At 34.8% G+C, this 11,974-nt stretch overlaps 1 pseudogene; it reads left to right on the forward strand.

Annotated features, from left to right (window-relative positions):
* The first annotated feature begins 1,480 nt into the window (after positions 1-1,480).
* On the forward strand, positions 1,481-1,596 carry LOC147917293 (U6 spliceosomal RNA; annotated as a pseudogene).
* Positions 1,597-11,974: the final 10,378 nt, after the last annotated feature.

Consider the following 11,974-nt stretch of genomic DNA (forward strand, 5'->3'; position numbering starts at 1 on the left):
GTTCATAATATTAAAACATTTAGGGAGAAAAATCATAATCATCCCCAAAGATCCAAAAAACACATTTTACAGAACTAAATAGCTTCTTTGATAGAATATAATTAATAAGCTAGAAATAAGTGTATATTTTCTTAAAAAATGAAAAATATTTCTAATTCAGTGCAAAAGCCATCCAACCAAAAACCCAGTATGGTTCTTTCTGAGGAAACATGAGATTCTTTTCAAGTCAAGAATAAGAAAAGGAAGTCCACTATCATTACTGTTATTTAAAAAATTTATAACCAACATAATCAGAAAGTAGAGAAAAAATAAGAGTTATAAACTTTGAAAGTGAGACTTAAAATCATCCCTAATTGCAAATGATATGACTGGAGAATGATATAAAGAGGAAACCCAATGTAATTCACAAATATCACTACAATCAATAAGAGAACCCAGCAAGCTAGCAGGATAAAACAACTAATACAATTAAAACAAATGTTTTCATGTATACAAACAACTGGTTAGAAGTTAAACGGAAGATAGAATTTCTAGTAGCAAGTAAAAAAAATAAATACTTAGTAATAACTGAAAACTATGAAGAAATTTTAATATACTTCTGACAAAAGAAGACGAAGTAATAGCTGTTTTTTTTTAATCAAACTTGTTTGATAGGGAGATTTAGCATCATAAAGATATCAATTTTCCCTAAATTAATTTTAAATTTAGTATGATCCTGATAAAAAGTCATCTATTTCTTAAAACACATTGCTGACTCAAAATCACATATGGAAAAATTTTAAAGTGAAAGACCTTAAAATATATAAAAATAAGAGCAATAGCAGTGATTAGCACTCATTAATAGTAAAAACTATTATAACCCTGATTAACTAAAACAGTGTGGTATTGGCACAGGAATACATAGTCTAACAGAACAGAATAGAAATTTCAAAAATAGATCTCAAACATATTAAAAATTAGTATTGATAAAGTTTTCTCATACTAGTAGGGATAAAACTGCCTATTAAATAAATGGCTTTGGTACAAAAATAATGTCAGATCCATAACAGGGTAAATTACAAATGATTCAGAGAATCAAATGTAAAGAAATGAGTCCATAAAAGCTACCAGGAGAAAAAAGAAAAAAGAGCTGTTCTATAATATCAATGTGGAAAAAAATCTTTCTATGACTCAAAATTCAGAACCCATTAAAAAAAAAAAGGAAACTAACAACAACAACAATGAAAAACACCTCCACATGACAAAAATCACCATACTGAACATCAAAGAGTAAATGATAAACTGGGAAAATTACAAGTCACATCACAGCTTATAATATATAAAGAATTCTGAAAAATTATTAATAAAAAAAGACATAAAAATGGGAAAAGGATATAAATAGAGCTTTTATGAGAAAACTAAAAACCTGCAAATGGCTCTTAAACATATAAAAATACACTATCACTCATAATAACGGAAAGGCAAATTATAGGTAAACAGAGTGCTCGCTTCAACAGTACATATACCAAGAATTGAAGTGATACAGAGAAAATTAGCATAGTCTAATTTTCTATGGGCAAGAATGACATGCAAATTCATGCAGCATTCCATATTAAAACAAACAAATAAACAAACAGAGACACATTTCTAAGCATCAACCTGACAAAAGTTCAAGAATTTTATAAAGCAATCATTGGCAAGTCTATGAGGAGTAGAATTCTCGTTCATTGCTAGTCAAAGTGCAAACTGGTGCAATCTCTATGGAGGGCAATTTTGAAGTATCTATCAAAAATTATAAGACATATACCCTTATATGTAAGCAACCAATTCTACTTCTAGGAATATATCTTACATATATGTTCTTATACATAGAAAATGTTGTATGTACAAGGTTATTCATTGTGGTATAGCTTGTAACAGCGAAGTTTAGAAACAAACTATCTGTCAATTAGGGACTCTAAATATATTCTAATATATCCACAAAACGGAATACCATACACTATGCATGTTGATCTGGAAAGACCTTCAAGATACATCTTTTAAGTAAAAAACACAAATGTAGAAGAGTGTGTATAATACGGTACCATTGGTGTAAAACATAGGGAAATAATTCATTCATATTTGCTTTTATATACATAAAAACCTGTCTGGAAAGACCTGCAAGAATCTAACACAGTAATACATGTTTAAGGGTATACTGCGAACTGGACAAATAAGAAACAGGGTAGAGAGGAGACTGCATTGTATAATTTTTTATACTCTTTGATGTTTGAAACTTGTGAATTTTATTTAAAAAGTAAAACATTTAAAAAAGACTGCTCGGGGATGAAGAGAAAAAAATTTCCTTGTGCTGGGTGAGAACATTCTTTAACCTGATTGGTAACAGTCATTACAGTCACTAAAGATGCTGATGGACAATAGCTTGTGTACCAAAGGAAGTTTACGATTCTACAGAGGTTCTGATCTTGCTAAGACTGATGGATCTGCTACTGTGTACTTATCAAGAAAATATTTCAAAGGCTTGATAAGAATGGCTCTTACTTGACCATAACGTTACTCATTACAGCTGAAGTTAACAATAGGTTCATTATTCAACATGTCTTCTTAAAAATTACAGAGAACGGTATTGCAGTGCATGCATCCGCTTAGTTGAGGACTGTGTATAAAGCACACTGTTGCATTATAAAGCCAATTCAATGGTGGGCTCTTCTTTCAAGGAGCTTACATTCTTCAAGGGCAAATAAGCCATGTATATAAATACATATGACTGCAAATTATATATGAGGTGCAAAAGGTTATGAAAGAGAGAGAGTGCCGTGGGTTTTAGAGGAGCCAGAGATGACCTCTAGCTGGAAAACAAAAAGGGAAGATCAAAGGACAGCTAACATTTAAGTGAAATAAGAAGGCCAACAGGATCTGTGACCAAACAGCATTTCAGATGGAGAATATAACATGAAGACAGCAGGAGAAAGAGGACAGGGAGAGGGAAGAACAAATAGTTCAATACGGCTTAAGAATATGGTATTTGAAAAGGAGAATCATTGAGCCCAGATTATAGGGCCCTGAATTGAAGGCTAAAGAGTTTAGATTTTACTTCATGAAACTGGGAAGGTTCTGGAAATTCAGGAGAGTAGGAATAACAGCATCCAAATAGCCCCTTAGTAAGTTTGACCTGGCAACAAGTTTGTAGGATGGGTTGGAGGAAAAGGTTGATCATGGGGAAAGAATAACAAGTAAGATGCTATTGGAAAGTCCATGTGAGACATAATTAGAATCATGACATGGAGAATGCAAGGGAACAGATGAGTGGCATCATGTGGAGCGGTGAGGAAGTAACAGGGAATCAATAAATATCTGTTATATGAATGGATGATTAAACGGATGAATAAATGAATGAAACCAGACAGATGGAAGCAAGAAATAAGGAATTAATTTTTTTTCCTATTCCTCACTCAAGTATTAGTGAAGCCTGCATCCAGTTCTCTCTTCAGAGTCTCTTCTCCTTGCCTGACACCCTCAGAGGAAAGGCAGAACCAACAGCCTGTTACTGGACGGGGAAGGGAAAATTTGGCTTTCCTGTTAAGCTTCTGCTCTCCCCGGTAGTTTCTCCGATCAATGAGGCAAGGCTGGAGTGCGATGCAGAAGGGCTGCGGCTTCACAGGCTTGCATACAATGGATTCTCAGTTACCTCAGAAGGGATTTGACCTAGTTACTTTTCTTGTAGCCACAGACTACTCCTGCCTGGATACATATGTTAGACCAAATCAGGAAATGGGGGCGAGGATAAAGGACACTGATTTCTCTGTGACGACAGGTTTTAATCTTGGATGTTCTTCACATATGAATGGGAAAACAGACATCTGAGGAAGGAGGAGAAGAAAGAAACATGTGAGGAAGGAGGAGAGGAAAGAAAGATGTAAGGAAGGAAGCAAGGGAATGAGGAAGGAACAGAGAGAAAGAGGAAGGAAAGAAGAAAAAGAAGAGGGAAAGAAGGAATGAGGGAAAGGAAAGAGGGAGGAAGAAATGAAGAAAAAGAAGGAAAGAAGGAAGGAAAAACTAATTGTTTTTAAAACTTCTCTGATGGAAGATTTATAGACATTTAACCCTAATGATCAAATGAAGTAAGTACAGTAATTTTTAATTTTCTAGATGAACCACCTGGATTATTATTATTATTGTTATATCTCAAGCCTTCTTATAAAGTCAGTCCTTCGGGCAGCAGGTCACCGTGTAATAAAATTACTTATAACAAGGGAATGTAGTTATCACGAGAACACTGTTTTGGACAAGACTACTGGACTGATAATACAATTTACACTTCCTTCTTAATTCAACTGATACTGCTATGAGGGGCTGCACTTCAGCAGTCATTGTCAGATCCAGTTTCTATGGAAATTCTAGGTTGCTGCCATTGGATAAAGTCAATGATGCCATGGAAACAACATCCTTGATAATGGTAAGTTTCTTCTTTGGAGGGATGACTTGCTTTTTTCCCCAAAATGTGACAACTTAAAAATTCCTCCATAGATACAAACAGTATAAACTATCTACACTACAGTTCTTCTCAAAATTACTATAAAGAAGGGAATTATATACCTAAATAATAATTTTTCAATTAAAGGAGGAAGAGAAAGAAAAATAACATAATAATCAATATGAAGCACAGACTGTTTTAATTTAAACTTAGCCATTAAAGCCACACCTAATGTATAGATATGTTCCTTGTGTGGACTTTCCTCCCTTAAGTATATGACATGTCCTAGTCGGGCGGAGAAACCCTCTCTCCCTCTCTATACTCTTCCACATCTATCTACCACTCCACCCTAAAGTCCAGATTCCACGGTGTTAAGAATCACAGCTGCCTGCAGACATCTTAGCCCTCAGCGCGCAACTGGCCACTGCTTGGAGTAGTTACCAGCAGACGGAAACTATGTACAGTGAAGGATGGATTGGGAAGAGGTATTTCCTTATTAAAATATTTGTTGTGTAACTTCAACTAATACATGTCACCTACTGAATAAGTGATATTTTCATTCTAAACAAATATTTTGAATTATTTCACAAATAATTATCTATTTTTATAACCATGGTTAACATGCAAACTGGATCAGCTCTTAAATATTTGAAAGTTGATACATGATGATACAAAGAATCCTGGGGTATTCATAGCAAATGTCTGGCAGATGTACTGGTCTATAAATGCCCTCAATAAAAGGAGGAGGAAGAAGGAGCCAAGCGGATTGGATGCAGTGGGCAGCAGGCAAGTGGAGTCCTATGTCTTCCTCCAGGTCTCCTGCTGTTCCCCGGTGTCTCTGTTTTTCTTGCTAGGAGAGGTTTTTGTGGCAATCTGGTACTAATAGGAGAGGCTAGGACACATGTTTTAGAACCCTGCATGGCTAAACACTGCTTTAACCTAGATGATAAATTCACTTGTTTTTTTTTTTTTTGTCGGTAGAGGGGAGTGTTAATGGATATCATGGAAAAGCTAAAGCCCTTCAAGCCATCCCTTAGTGCAGCTACATTTCATAAGGTGGATCTTAGCTGGATTTTGATCTGATTTATAAAAATTAAAAATAAAGTGTAAATTATTTAGCTTTCCTCAGATATAATGCAAGGGAAAAATGAGATGAGTTAAATAAACTAATCTCTCATGAACATAACAAGACTTTTTACGTTTCATTATTGGGTCCAGTAGAGCTCTTAGCATGCTTCAGCTTGTGTGGCTATCTTGGTGCCTGCCTGTCCTAAGAACTCTACTCCTGTTAGATGAGTTTCTTATTCCATTTTCCAATGTGAAGAATCTCAAGGGGGTAGAATTCCTTTGGGCAATTCATCAAGGGGTGGCTATCTCTTCTGTGTCTTAAGTATTTGGATGGGAGAGTGCTACCCAAAGGTGAATGTGCCATCCTGCCGTGGGCGAGTGAGCTGTTCCACTCCAGGCAGGGGTTAATAATAAAGACCGGGTTATCACAGTCGAGGCAGGTTGTAGGACTCAGATGGACTAAGTAAAGTTATAAATCAATGAGGCTATTTGGATGCAAACCCTGAGAATCAGTAATCCCTGAACTTTTCCATCAAGTACTCTAGCTGTTGTTCAGAGGAAAATTGGTCTTAACTAACATTTATTTTGCTTCAGAACTCTTTTGTTGGCTCTGTTCTTTTGGAGTTTTGCACAACTTGGAGTTTTATTATAAAGACCTTTCTCAATTTTTGTCAGAAGATTAAACTATATTTGTTACTTGACAGAGTAGCATATGTGCCCGTGACTTTTGGTGATGCCAGGGTAGAGATAAAGTTTTGTGTTTCCTCCAGCTCCCCTCATTGTGCCTGCCCTACCATATGCACATATATCTTCTTTGGATTTCTTCTGTCTCCAAAGGGCATAAACAGCATGAAGAGACCAGTTAAAAGATCCTTCTCAATCTCTATCTGAGAAAGGGACAAATATGAGTGAACAACAAGACCAGGAAATAATCCACCTCCAACTGCTGCCCAGAATTTAAACCATAATATCTTGAGATGCTGCTTCATCAAAGCTGCATTGGCCTCGACATGCGAGCCTCCCTGGGCAGTAGTCCTCCGTGGATAAAAAGGCTAATCACGCTGCACTTTTGGAAAGAAAAATGGGAGTGCTATGTAGTGCCAGTCCATGTATCATCAATATTTTCAGGACAAGTGAAATGTCAAGGCTAAAATACCCTCCAGCTATCTATAAAATAATGTAAGCCAGATACACAGCCATAGCAGAGTTTTGAAGTATTATTCAATTGGTTTACCCCATCAGGAAAAACCAAAAAATATATTTTTCTGCTCCACATTTATCAAGAAGGGTACTGAATTAAAAGTAAAATTATGGCAACAGTCCGGTGTCCTGTCTAATTTAATCTATGTGCAATAGTACAACCTATCCCACAAAAATGCATTGCACTGAAATTGAAAGGCTACGTCAGTAAGATATTTGATTTTCCTCCTTTAACACTGTTATTTTGCTTTGTATACTTGCATTATTGAAACAAGAGACAGTGTTTAATATGTTCGGCTATTGCTAATCTTGTAAGTTAACTCTTCAGTTCACAAAATGGAGAGCTACTGCAGATTAAAGATATTTTATTTCAAATTTTCCTATTTTATGAACTTCAAAAATATTTACATTCATGTGTCGTATATAAAATTATGGAAATACAGAGGCATATGTATATATGGGGTAAACTGCCCTTGACAAATTAATTGAACCCCACATGTTAATAGTTATGGTTTTAACAGGTGGTAGAATTATGAATACTATTTCCTCCTCTTTACCTGAGTCATGTTTAACATCATTACATTTATTTTATTTTTGTTATTTTAATCATAGATGAATACACAGATTTATTGCTGCCAATATATATTTTGAACAGTGGTAATGCTTCATAATTTGAAGTTATTTATTTTTTCAGTCAACATTTAATTAATATGGCTACTTGATATCAGCTACTTGTGTAGGTTTAGAGAACACATTGAGAAAAAAGACATACTTTCTACCTCCATTGAAATCCTAATCTATTAAGATTAGCATAAGATTTTTTTAATGAAGGCTTTTTATAAAGGCTGTCTTATAGTTTTAAAAATCTCACTTACAACCATCAGAAATTAGCACCAAAGATTTAGCATATCTCTGAAGAAGTTTTCTGTATATATACTCACTTATTTAAACAGAGGATACAAAGAGCTCAATCTTTATACCAATTACGGAAAAAAATCCTAAAAAGATGTTCACAACATATCAACAATGTTCATATAACCTCTACATTTACCAATCTAGCATTAAAAGGACAAAATCTTGATAACCTAGACAACTTACTTATTACTTCTACTTTCAAAGATAGCATGTTAATAAATTTCAGTTAACAGAGCAAGCTTTCAATTTTAAGAATTACAGGAGAAGAGAAGGCAGATGGTGGGGATAGTTTCCTCTCCTTCCTTTTTTTTCTCACCCACTGTAAGATCACCACCCACCATTCATGATCTGGCACTAGAACACAGGACCTTGACTTAGAAAATACTTATGAATATTATTACAAAACAAAACCAGATCTTATCAAATTTAGACCTCTGAGAATAATCAACGACTATATTGCTATGTGAAAAAAATATATAGACCTGGATGTCAGGAGATAATCGTATAAATTAAAGTACTCAGATAAATTCACAAGGTTCATTTGCTTCTTCCACATTAACGTGAAGCTCTCCTCATTCCAGAAGTGATGGCTTCTCCAATTAAAAAATAGAAACTGGAGCCAGCCCTGATGGCCTGGTCGTTAAAGTGTGGTGTTCTCACTGCTTCGGCGGCCCAGGGTTCATTTCCCCAGTCACGGAACCACACCACTCCTGTGTCAGTTGCCGTGCTGTGACGGTGGCTCACATAGAAGAACTACAAGGACCTACAACTAGGACATACAACCACGCACTGGGGCTTTGGGGAGGAGAAAAAAAGCAAGACTGGCAATAGATGTTAGCTCAGGGTGAATCTTTCCCTGGGGGAAAAAAAATAGAAACTGTTCAGTTAGAAGGAACCTTAGAGATAATTTTATCCAACGCACACTTGCCTGTGTTGTAATGAGAAAACTGAAATCCAGAGAGATTAATCTCAGAGCTGGCAAAGTTCTCCTGGCCTCTATTGTGATGTCTTTCCAATAGACTTCTTTCTTGATATCTGACTATAATATGCAAAGGCATGTTTGCCATGAACATATTGAAACTTAAGCTGCGAGTTCTTTCACTGGAATAGACCTCCCTCTGAGGACATGAGAGAGGTCTAGCAATTTTGAATTAGTGAGTTTGTAAAATTTGATTACTCCTCTAAATCGTACAAGGTTTAGGTTTCACAAAACTTGGATCTTTTCCTGCTAATATAGATATAGCATAGAATTTCATATTGTTGTAACTTATTAACTCTTTATTGGGGTTGAATAGAGTGAAGTACATTTTTTTGGCAAAGGTCCAGCCAATTAAGAGTCTAGACTGTATCATCAGGTATTCCTCTTTTTAAAGTGTCAATTTCAAGGCATTCTTATTACTTATCAATCAAAGTTTATTCCTGTTTCATAGGAACCCATTTCTTACCACCAACCACCAAAATATCTGTTACCAAAATAACTTCAGAATTCACGTATTTCCAAGTTGATTTAAATAAAAACAGTAATTTTAATATGTGGGGTTAAATATACAGATGATGAACCTGTATTTCAAGACAAAGAGTTTATCTCATATTTAGTAAATTTTTTTAATATTGAAATAAAATTTTGACTTATGTACAAAGGAGAAGAATTGCAAAGAAAGCAGTTCTTCCTGTTTATTTCATTTTCTGGAGTTTCTCATTGTTCATTGTTTACATGGGAGAGAATCTAGAGGCCTTTGTTAATAAGGTCATCCTGAAATCCTGTTCTATAACCAAGATGAAAATATTTTTCTTCTCAGCTAACATTTAATGTTAGTTCCATGATTGATAGTATGAAACACTTCAACATTTAGCACATTATGGTATGATCAGAGTATAATACCAATGAAAACAAGAACAAAAAAAGAATAAAGCTTGGCATAGCTTGATGCAAATTCTGAAACCAAGAACTACAAATCTGCAAAAACAGATTTCCTGACCATTTGAGGAAGGAAAATATATATATATGTGTGTGTGTATTCTAATTATTTGTAACATGTTATAAAAGATTTTTACTGGAGGAAATCATTGAGCTTTTTTTTTTTTTTTGTGAGGAAGATCAGCCCTGAGCTAACATCCGTGCCAATCTTCCTCTTTTTGCTTAATAAGACCTGCCCTGTGCTAACATCTATTGCCAATCCTCCTCCTTTTTTTCCCCCCTTTTCTCCCCAAAGCCCCAGCAGATAGTTGTACGTCATAGTTGCACATCCCTCTAGTTGCTGTATGTGGGACGCCGCCTCAGCATGGCCAGGCAAGCGGTGTGTCGGTGCGCGCCCGGGATCCCAACCCAGGCCGCCAGTAAGGGAGCACCGTGCACTTAACTGCTAACCACGGGGCCGGCCCCTGAGCTTTTGTTTAAGGAGTTCTCCAGCCCTTTGAGAGTTTTGGAAAATATATCTTATCTTAAACAACATAAACCAATTAAATCTAATTAGATATTGTCAAGCTATCCATCCTCTAGATGGCAGGATCCTAGATCCCCAAGATGGCAGGATTCCAGAAAAATACACTACACGGGTGGAAAAATAAGATTTGAGAAAAAAACCTGTGTGAAATGAAAAAAAAAATCTATTTTATTCTAAAATAAATCCAATATTATCTTTGGGAAATATTTAAATTCATTGGTCTGCAGTCATCTATTCCATAAAAAAAGAGTAAACTGGAAGAGACGACATTTCAGGAACAGCTTTCCACAGCACTCTAAGGTTCTTTATTAAGGTTCTTTAATATTAATAAATATTCCTGAGGTAGGGAGTAATGGTCTGTGGCCATTTATATTAGGGAAATTTTTTAACACCATGAATCACTTCTTAGAGTGTTCTATAAAACTTTTATATCAATTTTGCAGTAAAGAAATCCTTTGCTTCCTTTAATCTAGGACTCTCCAAACATTTTTACCCTTGATCTTGTTTTCTCTGAACATCTTTTAATATAGTTGTAGTGGTGTTCTATCCAATAAAACTCAAGAAAAACAAAATTAGAGGATCTCAATAATTCTTCTAAGTTTCACAAAGTAGATTCTCAGTGAATATTTGTTTCATGAAAAAATCAAAGCCAAATATGCTGTTACAAACTAGCTTGAACGCTACGAGATTCTTTATTTCATTTATATCCTGTTTTCTGTATTTAATTGGCAAAGTGTCAATGACACGGATAAATTACGTTTTTCTATTATTTGACCATGAAGAGACATTGAACTTTCATCTTGTTTGTAATAAATATGCACAGTCAATGCAAATTATATATTCTGAAGGTAATACAAGCTAAAAGAATACTAAATCTATCTAAAACCATAAATATTTTAGTTATAATGCTCACAAACATTTCTGCCAGTTCTAAAATGATGGATTGTTTAATTCTGCCCTCAAATATTTGAAATTTCTCCAAACAGCCAATTCAGAATTCTAGTGGGCATATATCCTCATGGTGAAGCCAAATTCAAAGTTGTTAACTCTTATATCAGATTTTGGAACTGTCATTTCAAAAAAAAAACTTTTTTTAATCCATTTTTTAAGAATTAAATTTACTTGTATTGGACTCCGGTAAATATAAACAACACATTCATCTCAGGCTCTAATTTTGTTCTATTTAAAATAAAAAGAAAGAGGGACAGAGTGAGATAAATTGTCAGTGTCTTGAATTCTGCCTTTGACATTAAACAGCTCGCTTAAATGCTACAGAATTGATAGTTCTGTATTGGGTTTATAACTCGATAATGATAATATAGTGTCATAACATTTACTCCCGAGCAGCTCAGATCTTAGGTGTTTTTTAAATGGACTGTCTTAACGGTCTGTCAGACAGATAGGTTTTTTGTTTTGGTTTTTTTGTTTATTTTGTTTTTTTTAACAGATTAGGAGACAGACGTTATCTTGGACTACTACTGGGTATAGAAAGCAACAACCCCTGTGAAAACTTAAGGAATGGCACTAAAAATACAAACTCTGACTATGAATTAAAATAGAAGTTTTAGAACAGTTCATTTAATTTACAATGTGAATTGCATGTTGTGCTTGGTTAATATCTGAGCTTTGAAATAAGAAATTTAAAATTGTCACCCTTCTAAAGATAAATTATTGAAGTTCTTTCGATATGAAATATTGAAGTATGTTTTCCCAAAGTTCAAATGGGCATGAAGTTCGCTTTCCTCACACACTTGCACCAAAACAAAACACAATATGGATTATACAGGGATATTTCTGCCAATGAATAGGCGTACATCCTGTCAAAACTAATCCTTTTGAACTTTAGAGAAATACTGAATCATTTCCTATACCCAATAGATGATAATAATTACCA

Source organism: Ceratotherium simum, chromosome 4, assembly GCF_057802395.1.
Source record: "Ceratotherium simum simum isolate JZ-2026a chromosome 4, ASM5780239v1, whole genome shotgun sequence".
NCBI lineage: Eukaryota > Metazoa > Chordata > Mammalia > Perissodactyla > Rhinocerotidae > Ceratotherium > Ceratotherium simum.